Source organism: Globicephala melas, chromosome 5 (genome assembly GCF_963455315.2).
Source record: "Globicephala melas chromosome 5, mGloMel1.2, whole genome shotgun sequence".
In the NCBI taxonomy this organism is placed as follows: Eukaryota; Metazoa; Chordata; class Mammalia; order Artiodactyla; family Delphinidae; genus Globicephala; species Globicephala melas.
The window spans coordinates 49,265,941-49,279,375 of NC_083318.1; the positions used below are offsets into that span (position 1 = coordinate 49,265,941).

The following is a 13,435-nucleotide window of genomic DNA, read 5'->3' on the forward strand; positions in this document are numbered from 1 at the left end:
TTCTGTGAAGGAACTATTCACATCTTTTGTCCATTTTTTTATAATCTTATTGGTCTTTTTACTTGAACTATCCAAATACAAATGTGGATCTGTCTGTCTTTGCAGTTCAATCAGTATTTGCTTCATGTATTCTTAATCTCCGTTATTAGGTGAATAAACATTTAGGATTGTAAATCCCCTGAATATATTGACCCCTTTTAATATTATTAAATGGGTTTCCTTATACCTGGTAATATTCTTGCTCTGAAATCTACCCTGGTATTAATATAGCTACTCCAGTTTTCTTTGATTAGTGTTAGCATGGTATATCTTTTTAATCCTGTCACTTTTAACCTTCTTTTGTCTTTATATTTAAAGTGGGTTTCTTATAGGCAGTATATAGCTGAGTCTGGTGTTTTAACCGATCTGATAATCTCTGCCTTTCAATTGGGTTGTTTAGATTCATTCATCTTCAGTGATATTATTTATATGGTTAGGTTTAAATCTACCATCTTGCTATTTGTTATCTATTTGTTTCATCTGTCTATATTCTCTTTCCCCTCTTTTTATCTCTTTTTCAGATTATTTTTTATAATTCCATTATATATTCTTTTGGCTTTTAGCTATAACTCTTTTAATAATTTTTTAGCTATAAGTCTTGTTTGCATTAACTAGATATCACAATGTTTTACTATTGTTTGTGATTTAGTTTTTTCTGTTGACCACTATTATGCCTTCTTTACTTTTTAATTAATTAATTTTTTATTATTTTAGCCCTAGCATTTGTTTACATTTTATTTATTTATTTTAACATCTTTATTGGAGTATAATTGCTTTACAATGTTGTGTTAGCTTATGCTGTATAACAAAGTGAATCAGCTATACGTATACATATATCCCCATGTCCCCTCCCTCTTGCGTCTCCCTCCCACCCTCCCTATTCCACCCCTCTAGGTGGTCACAAAGCACCGAGCTGATCTCCCTGTGCTATGCAGCTGTTTCCCACTAGCTATCTATTTCACATTTGGTAGTGTATATATGTCAGTGCTACTCTCTCACTTCGTCCCAGCTTACCTTTCCCCCTCCCCGTGTCCTCAAGTCCATTCTCTATGTCTGCGTCTTTATTCCTGTCCTGCCCCTAGGTTCATCAGAACCATTTCTTTTTCTTTTTTTTAGATTTCATATACGTGTGTTAGCATGCCCTAGCATTTAAGAAAAAAATTTTTTTGGCTTTGCCACACAGCACGCGGGATCTTAGTTCCTGGACCAGGGATTGAATACATGCCCCTTGCAGTGGAAGTGTGAAGTCTTAACCACTGGACCACCAGGGAAGTCCCTATTATGCCGTCTTTGCTTTTAAGCTATTCTGATGTTCCTTTTCAGATTTTTGAAAGAAAAAGCTAATGTTCTTTAGTTATTGAATTCTAACATTATTGGTCAGAGATTGCCGTCTGTATTTCTCCAGCTTTTTGAAATTTATGGTGACTTTATTTATGGACCAATTTGTGCTCAGCTTTCATGATGTTTTTGTTTGAATGAAAACAATGTATATTTTTCAATTGTAGCATTCATTATTGTGCAATGTCATATATATCAATTAGGTCAGGTTTGTTAATAAATGCTATACTTAGTCTCTCTTGTTTCAGCTGCTGAGAGAGGTTTTAGTATCAAGGTTATTCTAACCATGTGAAATGAGTTGAGGAATTCTTTCTTTCTTATTTTTTGGAATAATTCATGAAAGAGTAGAGTTTATTGGTTTTGTTCTTTAAATGTTTGCTAGAACTTTGGTTGATTAAAACCCAAGGTGCAGTTTTGGGTTAGGGAGGTGGATTTGTCAACTTTACATTTCAGTTGTGTCAATTTTGCTTCACATGTTTTGAAACCAGATTCTTAGATGCATACATATTTAAAACAGCATTGTTACTATGTGGTGACCCACCTTATCTCTAGTGCTTTTTTTTCCCTCCTTGAAGTCCTTTGCTTTTTTGGGGGGTGGATATCTTTCTCTATATTTTGACTTTCAGTGTTTTTATATTCTTATGTCTTAGGTGTGTTGGTTAACAGTATATCACTGAATTTAAAAATATATATATAGTCTGACAATCTCTGTCTTCTATCTGGGGAGTATAGCCCATTGACATATTGTTATAAGTGATTATATATCTTGTCATACCATCTTATTTTATGCTTTTATTTTTCTTATTTCTTTGTTTACTTTTTATTGTTTTCCTGCCCTCTTTTAAATGTATTTAGTTTTCCTCATTTAGCATAATGGTTAAGAGCATGGGCTCTGGAATTCAACTGTCTGAGTTAGAATCTCAGCTTTAGTACAAACTGATCTAGGCAAATTAATTTAACCTCTTCATTTCTCAGTTTCCTTACCCAAAAATGGGGATAATAGTTGCAGTTACTCATAATATTGTTGCAAAGCATCAATATAAAATGCTTAGAACAGAGCCTGGCACAGACTTGCTATATATGTGTTGGACTTGTCTTTAAAAAGAAATTACATTTTTTTCTTTAAGTGCTTATGCTAGAAATTTTAACCTGAGTATAAAATATAACAAAGTAAAATGTTAATCAATATCGTTAGTCCCCTTCTAGACAGTATATGAATCTGAGAACACTTTAACTCTGATTTCTTACCTTGGTGCTTTTATATATATATATATTTTTTTTTTTGGGGGGGGGGCCCAGCATTTTAGTTCTATCTAATTATTCTTTTTAATTCTCACAAAACAGACATTTTATTATTGTTTTATACTTTAATAGCTTGTTTAGATTATCCACATATTTAATGTCTATTTTCTATGCTATCTTTTCTAATGTTTAATATAATTTCTTAAGTTCATCTTCATGCTAACTAAAGTTAATATAGCAAAATAATTTAAAGAGTCAAAACAAGACTTTCAGAAACCACCAATCCCTTGTTCTCTTCCATGTTCCTCTCTCTAGAGGAAATCCCTTTTAATTCTTTTGGTTAATCCTTTTGGCATTGACTTCTATATCTTAAATATCATGCTTATATTACTAGTTTTTGAGGTTTTTTTCCTGTTGTAGGCATAATCTATTGACTTCTCCCTGTGAAAGATGAAGATTTACCCATTTGTCCACTTTTTCTCCCTCTCCTTTCCCACTTTCACCACCCCCATGCACAATTAGAATGGGAATAATTGCTAAGTTGTTACAAAGTTTCAGTTTTGCACAATGAAAAGAGTTCTGGAGATAGATGGTGATGATCGCCCAACAATGTGAATGCACTTAATGCCACATAACTGTACCCTTAAACATGGTTGAGGTGGTAAGCTTTGTGTGATGTGTATTTTACCCCAATTAGAAATATTCTTGTCAGCTAGAGGGTATACTGAAATGTGTGTAGATTAAATGAAGAAGTGTGGGTGGGATAAAGATGAAACAAGGTTGGCAAAAGTTGGAAACTGCTGAAGCTGAACCAGGGGTACATGGGGCTTCACTGTACTATTGTGCATGTTGACAATTCTCTAGTAAATTTTTAAAATTTGAAAAATATCAAACTAAATATTCTAGTAGCATAATATTCTTGAAGAAATATTTCCCATAGCTATGGGAAATAGGCTGGTTTCCCATGGACTGGTTACTCCTTGGGTTTGCTGCACAGCTACATCATTCCACAGACTTCTTCTGCTAGATACCTCATTTCCTGGATCCTGGATCTTTCTCTTTCTTGTTTTACATCATTGTTTTGGAGAAATTTATCCTCCAGTAATATCCAATGAGAGGAAAAAGTTTTCCCAGTATCCTGTGAGAGCTCGTATGTCTGCTAAAATCTTTTTCCATTCTCACACTTGATTAATGGTTTGAGAGCTGAGTTGTGGTTACAAATATCGAGGAGTAATTTCTCTCCCACAGGCTGGCTGCTTTGTTGTCTCTTTCTTAGGCAGAGCTTGTTGTTTATTCTGGCACTGTATGTGAAGTCCTTGCATCATCAGACTTATGTGAGCATCTTACCACAGGCTTCCCATTTTGGTGAGCTTTAGACTTTGTCTCTTTTCTCCCTTGTCCCACAGGCCATTAAAATGCAAGCTCACATCATCTGGGCTTCTCAGATGCTCTCAGGACAAAAGCCTATATCGCTACTCACTTATGCTTCTGAATTACCTCTCACTTTGATTTTGGGTTCCCTAACATCCTGCCAGATTGATGGCACATTTAACAATACATTTCCCATATTCCATCCGGCAATCGTAGTTGTTTGAAGGATAGCTCAGGGTATGTAGTCTGCCTGGAAACGGTAGTCTTGTTCCTCATAAAGAACAATGAACTTTTAATATGTGGACATAATTACATCTTGAGAAGATCCCTAATGAGCAAATGAGTTATTAATATCATTCATTCAGGAAAATTTACATTCAAGTACTAATGAGTACTGGCCACTATATACATTTTTTATTTTTTTAAAGGCCACTGTATATTTTTAAATCAAAATTTCACTTATAATGGTTACTTTGCAATTCATATTCTAGTTCTCATAGAAACAATGTTGTTTACATATGCTTCATCTAGTATACATCTAGAATGTATACTACTACCACTCTACATAAGCACGTTTTCCTGCTGAATGACATTTACCTCTTGAAATTGTCAAAAATTGTTTTAAGCACTTCAGATGGACTGTTTTCCAAAATGTGTAGGTCATGTTAATGCATTTCTTAGGCTTCATAAATTGAGTAGCACGGGCATCAGTTGACTCTTCCTTCATTAGTCAGTCATTATTACTAAAAGCAGTGTGGTCCAATGGAAGGATTTGGACTTCAACATCAGACCGATCCGGAGACACATCTTGGTTCTACGTCTTACTAAGAGTGTGATCTTAGGCAAGTCACAATCAGTGATGTGGCGAAGCCAGCTTGTACTGGCTCACCAGTGCCTACTGTTAAGTTTTCAGCAATTTTATGAACTGATTCTTAAACACAGCCAGCATTAAAAATTCAATTACATAAACTTATAAGTAAATAATTTATATTAAAAAGGGGTAATAAATACTCAAAATCCTTACTTCCTCAATATTTTACTACGTTTATTATTAGCTATGCCCTTGAAGCTGTTTAGATTTCTTGTATCTGTGTAGAAGAAATACTATATAATGATGTGCCACTGCTCATCTTTTTGCAACTCTGCCTTCAGTGCTGTCACATTGGTTGCTTGAAATTGGGCATGTGTAAGTATTTATACCACAGATATTGGCAAGTGCTACAAGTCAATATTTGATGTATTGTTTTGTTGGTTGTCTGGACCTAAGAAAGTTATAGAAAAAATATTAATAATACAGAGTAAATGATTGTGTGTCATGTCTGTAACTGTTACATTGTGAGTAGGACAAAAAATTCAAGGAAATAGTCTTCCGCTGTTTGAAAACTGTTATCCAATTCAGCAAAGAAGCTGCTCATGTCACTAATGAACAAGTGAAATTCTGGTACATCTTTGTTATTTTCCTTTCATTGTGCTTGTTAATTTAAGCAAAGATATCAGTCAACAGTCTGATACAGGACTACTCACACTTGTCAGATTGTACGTTGCAGTTTGGCTCCCGATATAAGAGTTTGGCAAAAATCTAAACAAGCATAGTATGAGAATCAATTGGCTATAAGGAATTTCCAGTAAAGAGCATTGCATATTATTGCTTGGAGATGGTGTATTACACATCCTTTATATCAGTAAAATTTATAATAAACATATATACATATAGGTACATACATTTTTAACATATAGCCACTTGTTAATATTTACCAATACACTATGCCTAAACTCTCTGAGATTAAGCTTCTTCATTTATTGTAAATCTATTAACCCAAACTATAAGCACCATGCTTGGCCAAACTTGCATTTTAATATTCATACCTATTTCATTCTAAGATTGAACACCAGTATTCTTTATCTTCCTCCCTCTAAACCTTATACACAGACATAACTTGAGAGCCATTGGGATGTATAAAACTTTTTGCCTCTATTTGACATGGCTCCAGAGTACAATTTATTTATTTATTTATTTATTTATTTATTTATTTGAGGTACACGGGCCTCTCACTGCTGTGGCCGCTCCCGTCGCAGAGCACAGGCTCCGGACGCGCAGGCTCAGCGGCCATGGCTCACGGGCCCAGGCGCTCCGCGGCATGTGGGATCCTCCCTGACCAGGGCACGAACCCGCGTCCCCTGCATCGGCAGGCGGACTCTCAACCACTGCACCACCAGGGAAGCCCCCAGAGTACAATTTTTAATATTCATGATTTCTTTGTATAGATCTTTAGTACCCTACCTTGATATCAACTGTCGTTTTTGCTTTTGTCAGAGCTCCTTCTTTTAGCAGCCTCTCCTGTCTCCTCATGGTTCTCTCCCATAAATTATAGCCCAGGTTGTCTTTTTGTCGGTCTGGAGACTACATCTAATCCTATTAGAATTGTGCAAAAAATATGAGAAAGTAAATGCTAAATGAGGATCTAACAAACTTTTCTATAATTGCTTTAGTCTATTTACTCTAGCTGTGACTTCCTTTCTTACATGAAAGTCATTACGAACTATTTTAGGTATATAAAAAGGATTGTGGATAATGTAATCAACAGCCTCTCATATACCTGTTAGCCAGCTTAAGGAGTGAAACATAAGAGATGCAAAGGGCCCTCAGGCTCCTCCTTGTTTCCGTTTCCCTCCGTTTTCTACCCAAAGGCAGCCACCAGCCTGAATTGATCATCCCCAGGCATGCTGTTGTATGTTTACCTCATAGGTATATGTTCAGAAAATCCATGATTTGTTTTACGTATTTTGCATAAAACATGATAAAAGTACTGCATGTATTCTTTTTAAAATTAATAACCTTTATATTTTAGAGCAATTTTAGATTTATAGAAAAATTGAGCAGAAAGTACAGAGTTCTCATATATCCCATTCCTCCAATTTCCCCTACTGTTAACATCTAGCATTAGTGTGGGACGTTGGTTACAAATGATGGGCGAATATTGATACATTAGTATTAAATAAAGTTCATAGTTTATGGGTTTTGACAAATGTATAATGTCATGTATCCACTATTACAGTGTCATACAGAATACAGTCCACCCATGAACAAGTCAGGGTTAGGGGAGCAGACCCACAGCACAGTGGAAAATCCATATACAGTTTTAGTAGTTTCACTTCCTTAAAAATCTCCTGTGCTCCCCGTATTCATTCCTGTATACATTCTTTTGAATCTTGATTTGTTGTTGTTGTTGTTTAATATTATAGTTTTGAGGATGTCTTAGTCCATTTGGACTGATCTAACAAAATACCATAAACTAGGGGCTTTATAAGCAACAAACATTTATTCTTCACAGTTCTGGATGTTGGATGTTGGGGATTAGGGTGCCAGCATGGCCGGGTGAGGGCCCTCTTCCACATTACAGACTTCTTGTATCCTCACGGGGCAGAAGGAGCTAGGGAACATGGTGGGGTCTCCTTTTAGGAGCACTAATCTCATTCAGGAGGGCTCCACTCTCATGACTTAAGCACCTCCCAAAGGCCGCACTTCCTAATACCATCACATCGGGTGTTAGGATTTCAGCCTCTGGATTTGAGGGGACACAGACATTCAGACCAGAGAAGAGGGGTATCTATGCTCTGATTCATTCACCTTAATAGCTGATTAGTGTTTCCTCTCTATGCATATACCCAAAATTAATGATCTGTTCTACTGTTGATAGGAAATAGGTTGTTTCCAGGATTTTGTTATTACAGAAAACTCTGCCTCAATAATCTCATATAATCTCTTCGTGAAAATACATGAGCGTTCCTCTAACGTATGCCCTTAGAAGTAGAATTAGGGAGTCATGAGATTTTTAACATTACCCCTTTATACCATAAAATGGATTCTAACTACCATTTTAAACAAAATTTCTATGTGAATAGGGATTTCAAATCTAATGTAATTTTTTTACCTTCTGTCCCTTTAATATGTGACACTCTCTCTTACCTCTGGGCTTATTCTGACCCTGGCTCCTCTTTTTTTAAATTTTCCCCCCACTCCCACCTCTGAGAAATTCACCTTGATGAGTCAACATTTCCTTTAGATTTCAGCCTAGAAGCCATTTCTCTAAGAGACTTCGGACTCCTGCCCACATCTGGATAAACGCCCCTCCCTGGCTTTCATGCAACGGTCCTTCCGTTAGCTGTTTTATAATTGCGTGTAAGTTCTCCAAGGACTCGAAGCACAGCAGAGTTCACCGTGATAGCCACTGTGCTTAGCATAGAGCCTGACACATTGCATTTGCTGAATTAAGGGAGGTATGAAGGAATGAATGTAGGATACCAATATCATCCCAACAATGGCAAAAACTAACCTCCTCTCCACAATAGTTGACTAGACCATCTCAGGCTCCATGGTCAGATGACAGGAGGATAGGGTTCAGGTGTCAGGGGTCAAAGATAAGGTCCCGAGACTGCTTTGTGCACAACAAGGACAAGGCATGTCAGTCATGGCCAGGAGAAATGTTCACAAGGAGGAGATGTTTTCAATTCAGACACTCATAAGCTGAGCCCTGCCTCGTCTACCAGCTGGGAGATCTTCAGATAATGAACCGTGAAAGCCTGCTATGCCACAGCATTATGCAACAATTTTTCATTTGCCACCAGTCAGCTTCAGGGATCAAGGACAGCTGAACACATAACCCACTCATGCATGTTATTTTAAAGGCATATTTTAAAGTTACCAATATGATACATTGAGTTAATGAGGGATGTTCTTTGGGTGACAAATATTTACATTCCACATATGCCTCTTGATGTCAAGAGTGTAACTGTTTCATTTTCTTCTTTTTCTCAGGAGGCTGGGATACAGATGGAAAAGGCCCTTGTGTCTGGGACACATTCACCCATCAGGGAAGAGACGGAGTTTTCAAGAACCAGACTGGCGATGTAGCTTGTGGCAGCTACACTCTGTGGGAGGAAGATTTGAAATGTATCAAACAGCTTGGATTGACTCATTACTGCTTCTCTCTTTCCTGGTCACGTCTGTTACCTGATGGGACGACAGGTTTCATCAACCAGAAAGGCAAGTGTTTCTTAAAAATAGAAGGTTGCAGCTTTAATTCAAGGTTATTGCTACAGCCTGGCATAATTAATCCAGGATTCTATTCTGCAGTGTTGCTTTGAAATTGCAAGTTTTTAGAGTGATTATAGGATAAATTTTTTGAAATGGGTTTGCATTAGCTTTCTCAGGACTATTATGGCTTCCCTCAACTGGAGATCTTTGTTGGGAGGGGTGGAAATAGATGGGCAGGAAGGGGGTTGGAATAAGTGTTTTATTTATGCAAGAGGTTATTTGGCTGTTGACCCGAAGGTGAATTTCCAGAAGTTGTGTATAAACGATTTTCAGTTGTGTTATGCTGTGATGAGTCATGAAGAGCCCTGCGGAACTTGAGAAGATTCTGAGCATTTCAATTGAAGCTGAATTAGTGGAGCTAATTAACTAACAGAGGTTAGCACCGGAGCCCCTGGAATCTGTTTACTTGGGATTAAGTGCCAGCGACGTCACACTATCTATATAAGCATCTCCTGGGCATGGCTTGGTGCCTCAGTTTCCCCATGAGTAGAAAGGGATACTGTAATAGCTCCTACTTTAGAGTGTTGTTGGAAGATTAAATGAAATAATCTTTTAAAGTGCTTTACACAGTAGTAGCTGGTATAGCGTAAAAGCATTCAGTGTTAGTTATTATTCATATTATGCCTTGTAATGAAAAAGACTACTGTCCTTATTTATAAGGCATTTTACATACATTTTCTCTAAACCCCACAAATCAATGAGGAAGATATAAGTATCACATTTTACAGAGGTGCATGTTCAAATCCAGTTATTTTGTAAATTTGTATTTTTTGGTGGATCTGGAATTTAAGCCTAAGGTCTGGCTAGCTCCTTCCACACAACAGGGTTGGCAGACTATGACCTGAGGCCAAACTTGGCCTGATTCCTATTTTGTTTAAATAAAGTTTTATTGCAATACAACCGTGCCCGTTCATTACGTATAGTTGGTTGCTTTCCCAATGTAATGGTAGAATTGAATAGTTGGGGCAAAGACCGTACAGCATGCAAAGCCTGAAATGTTTACTATGTGGTCCTTTATAGGAAAAGCTTTGTAACCCCTGCATCACAATTTAAAGACTTCTTAATAAAGAACCGTTATGGCTCCTTTGTTCTGGAAAAGATTTCACATTACTCCCAGGGTTGGCACTAGGTGAGGCAAGGAGGGACCTAACGTGGAAAATTTGAGAGGCGTGTACTTTCAGCATCTCACAACTGCAAGGTTGTGCATGAAGTCACCTGCTTGCCTTGCTACACCTCCAGCCCATAAGGGCCGGCATAGATATTGAGGGGTTCTTTTTGAGTAAGTTATCTGATTTCCTACGTAGTAAGAACAACCTGTGATAACAGTTCCTAGGTGGACTTGTGCGCTTGCATTGTAAGGTGGGGAAATCTCTGCATTGTGAAATGGAACCACAATTTATGCACTCACCCATAGCACATGGCCTTAAAGTAGCCTCCCCCAGATAAGGACAATGCAAGATTAGCAGGTTCATGACTTGATTCTAAAGACATTAGCCTCTTTTTTTAACCACTCTTCGTTGAAGGTCTACTTTCTTGGCATCACCTGCCAGTTTTATTTTTTGACTTTGAACAGTAGGTAATTTGTTATTCAGTTTAAAAGTTAACTCATAATTTCCCACCATTCTAATCCATCATCTGTACCCTCTCTTTTCTCTGGCACCATCATAACCCTCAAGGATTAAAAACTAAGAGTAATCGCTGAATCTTCTCGTTTCTTTGCTTCTTACATCTAATTGGTTGCCAAATATGATCCATTCTTCTTATGCCTTTGTAACGTCTCCCCTTCTAGCCTTCTTCTCTGTCCCTGCCCTGGTTTAGATGTTTTTGATATACCCTTGATGGTTATACCTACTTTCACTCTCTTTCTTTGTCCTTTAATCCTTCATACAAAATGCCACCACAGCAATTTTCTGAAAGCTTGGCCCAAGTCATGGTGGCTTGCATCATCTCCTGCTAAAGCAAAGCAAGATAAAAAATTCTATTTTGTCATTTAAACTCCTTCATATATCATTCCAGTTTTTGACTTAGTCTTAATTCACCTCTGAAGCATTCTAGGCTGAATCACCCATGCACGTGGTCCATGCAATTCCTCCACGCAAGCCCCTAAGCACATAACCCATTACTTACTAAACATGCTATGTGATTTTCCACCTTTGTAGAAATTTTCCTAAGCTCTTCCTCCTGCCTGGATTGGCCTTTTACAAAAACTCCCAGCTATACCCGCTGAATGTTTATTCTACTGTTAAGGGCTAGCACAAATGTTTCCTCTTCTTTAGAGTCTTTCCCTATTCCAAGACAAAAGAAATCTTAAAAAAAAATTCCCATAGCACATTGAAAAACTCTTAGGGTCTTTCTTCCACTCTTTGCTCTTGGCATTATTAATTCCCCTGCTAGACTGTGAGCACTTTGAGTTTAATTCAACCCAACAAACATATATTAAGTGTCTACTGTGTGTCAGGGACTCTGTCTACATACTCATAATGAAGATAAGAGAATCCCTGGAATTTTTTACAGGATAAAAAGGAGATGATTCTGCCTTGTTCACCCCTGTGGCCTAGAACAGTGTCTTGCAGGGATGAATTCAGTAAACACTTAACTGAATTTAATTGAATTAGGTCAATAATAACCATACAGATCACTCTAAGGGCAGTAATGGTTGCCTTTTATTGAGCATGTAGTATGTGCAACTCACTATGCCAAGCACTGCACCTGCTTTTGCAAATTTAATGCTCCGAACAGCCCTGTGAAAGAGGGCCCTCCCTAAACAGAGGGAATCATGGTAATCTGGGGTGTAAGGCTGGGCATAAATTTGCCAAGATGACAAATTTAGTTAGAGCTGAGTTCAACCTAGGTCTGTCTGATGTCAAAAAGTAGGATCCAGAGACATTTACAACCTTACCAAACCACTAGTATTCTTTGTGCTACAATTCCCCTGTTGGTAACATGAGGTGGAAGCACTGAATTACTAAAACTCTTTCCACTGTTCTAGCCTATGATTCTAGCAGTTTGGAGTTTTTAACTGAGCTTCCATTTGGATGGTAAACAACATAAAAATTAAAAAAGAAAACCCCACCAACTTGTAATATAGGTCCATAATCCCTTATGTGAAGTTCTAAAATCCAAAAGGTTCTGAATATTGAATCCATTTTAGTAAGTTTAGGTTTCGTAAGTCAGTAAGCTTTCTAAAACAGATTTAGCAGCAAAAGCTGACGTGAGTTGATGGGAAAGTTTTTTATCATCTCAGTTCATTTTGCCTGGTGAGATTATTTATCTATTTTACTGCAGAAATATTAAGGGATACTGACCCACACCCACTGGGGGTGTTAAACTTAATATGTAATATGTACTCTGTTTCTTCTCTAAAAATCCTCAAATTCTGAACACATGGCTGCCAAGACTTTCATATAAAGGATTGTGGATCTGTACCGATACGCCAACATATCCAGTTATTTAACACCAACTTAAGATACACAGGAGTTCATGGAGCTCACTGTAGATCAGGAATGCAAGAGCAGGGCAGCAGAAAAGCTAGAGGGTAGTGGTGGTGGCGGCTGGAGTCACTGGGGCCACCTGGACAACGTGAAGGATTCACTTGTGCAATTCTCACGTGGGGATCACGTGCTCCCAGCACTAAGCTTTTCATGTTTGGCACCAGCTTTTGTAAAGCCCGTAGCTGATTAACATTACAGACTTTTCTATGAACAAAAGGGCAATGGAAGTGCTTCCAGTAGGCAGAATTTCAATAAGTGGTTGCTCATTCTTGTGCAGTGATCTGTTGAAGCAGTTGGAACTGTTTTAGATCAGAAAGGCCATCATTTGTTTTCTCTGTTTAAACATTTTCTAAAAGAGCATGTAAAGAATTAGAGAACCCTTGTCACTATCTTTTCCAAGAAACTCCTGTTTTTGTATTTGACTCCCTATTTTAAAGCTTGATGAGAGGACATTCAGAAACTTGTAAGTAAAATCCTGTGTTCCCAAGCTGGAAGAATATTTTACAAAATGTCACTGTTACACAGTCTTTCTCTTTCAAATGTCAAGGTTTTGAGGTTTAACAAGAAGAGATTGAGCTGGCAACTGAAATCACATTTTTCTGTATTTCTCAGCTGTTCAAGTGCATTTTCATATCTGCTGCAAATGTAAGTTTCAGGTGATTAGCAAAAGACCCAAGTATTGGAAATAAAAAGGAAAAGGAATGGTTATGCAGAATTTCTTTTGCACTTTAAGATTTAAAATATGAGCACAGTTAGCAGGAATGGTAGTTAAGTAAATAACTAAAGAAACATTTATTAATCTCTTACTCTAAGTCGGGCAGTGAGGTAGGCTGAATAATGGCCCCTCAAAGTGTCCATG

The 13,435-nt window shown here is 37.5% G+C and overlaps 1 pseudogene; it reads left to right on the forward strand.

Moving 5' to 3' along the window:
* Positions 1-13,435, forward strand: part of LOC115839930 (cytosolic beta-glucosidase-like) — a 150,486-nt pseudogene that overhangs the window by 44,208 nt on the left and 92,843 nt on the right.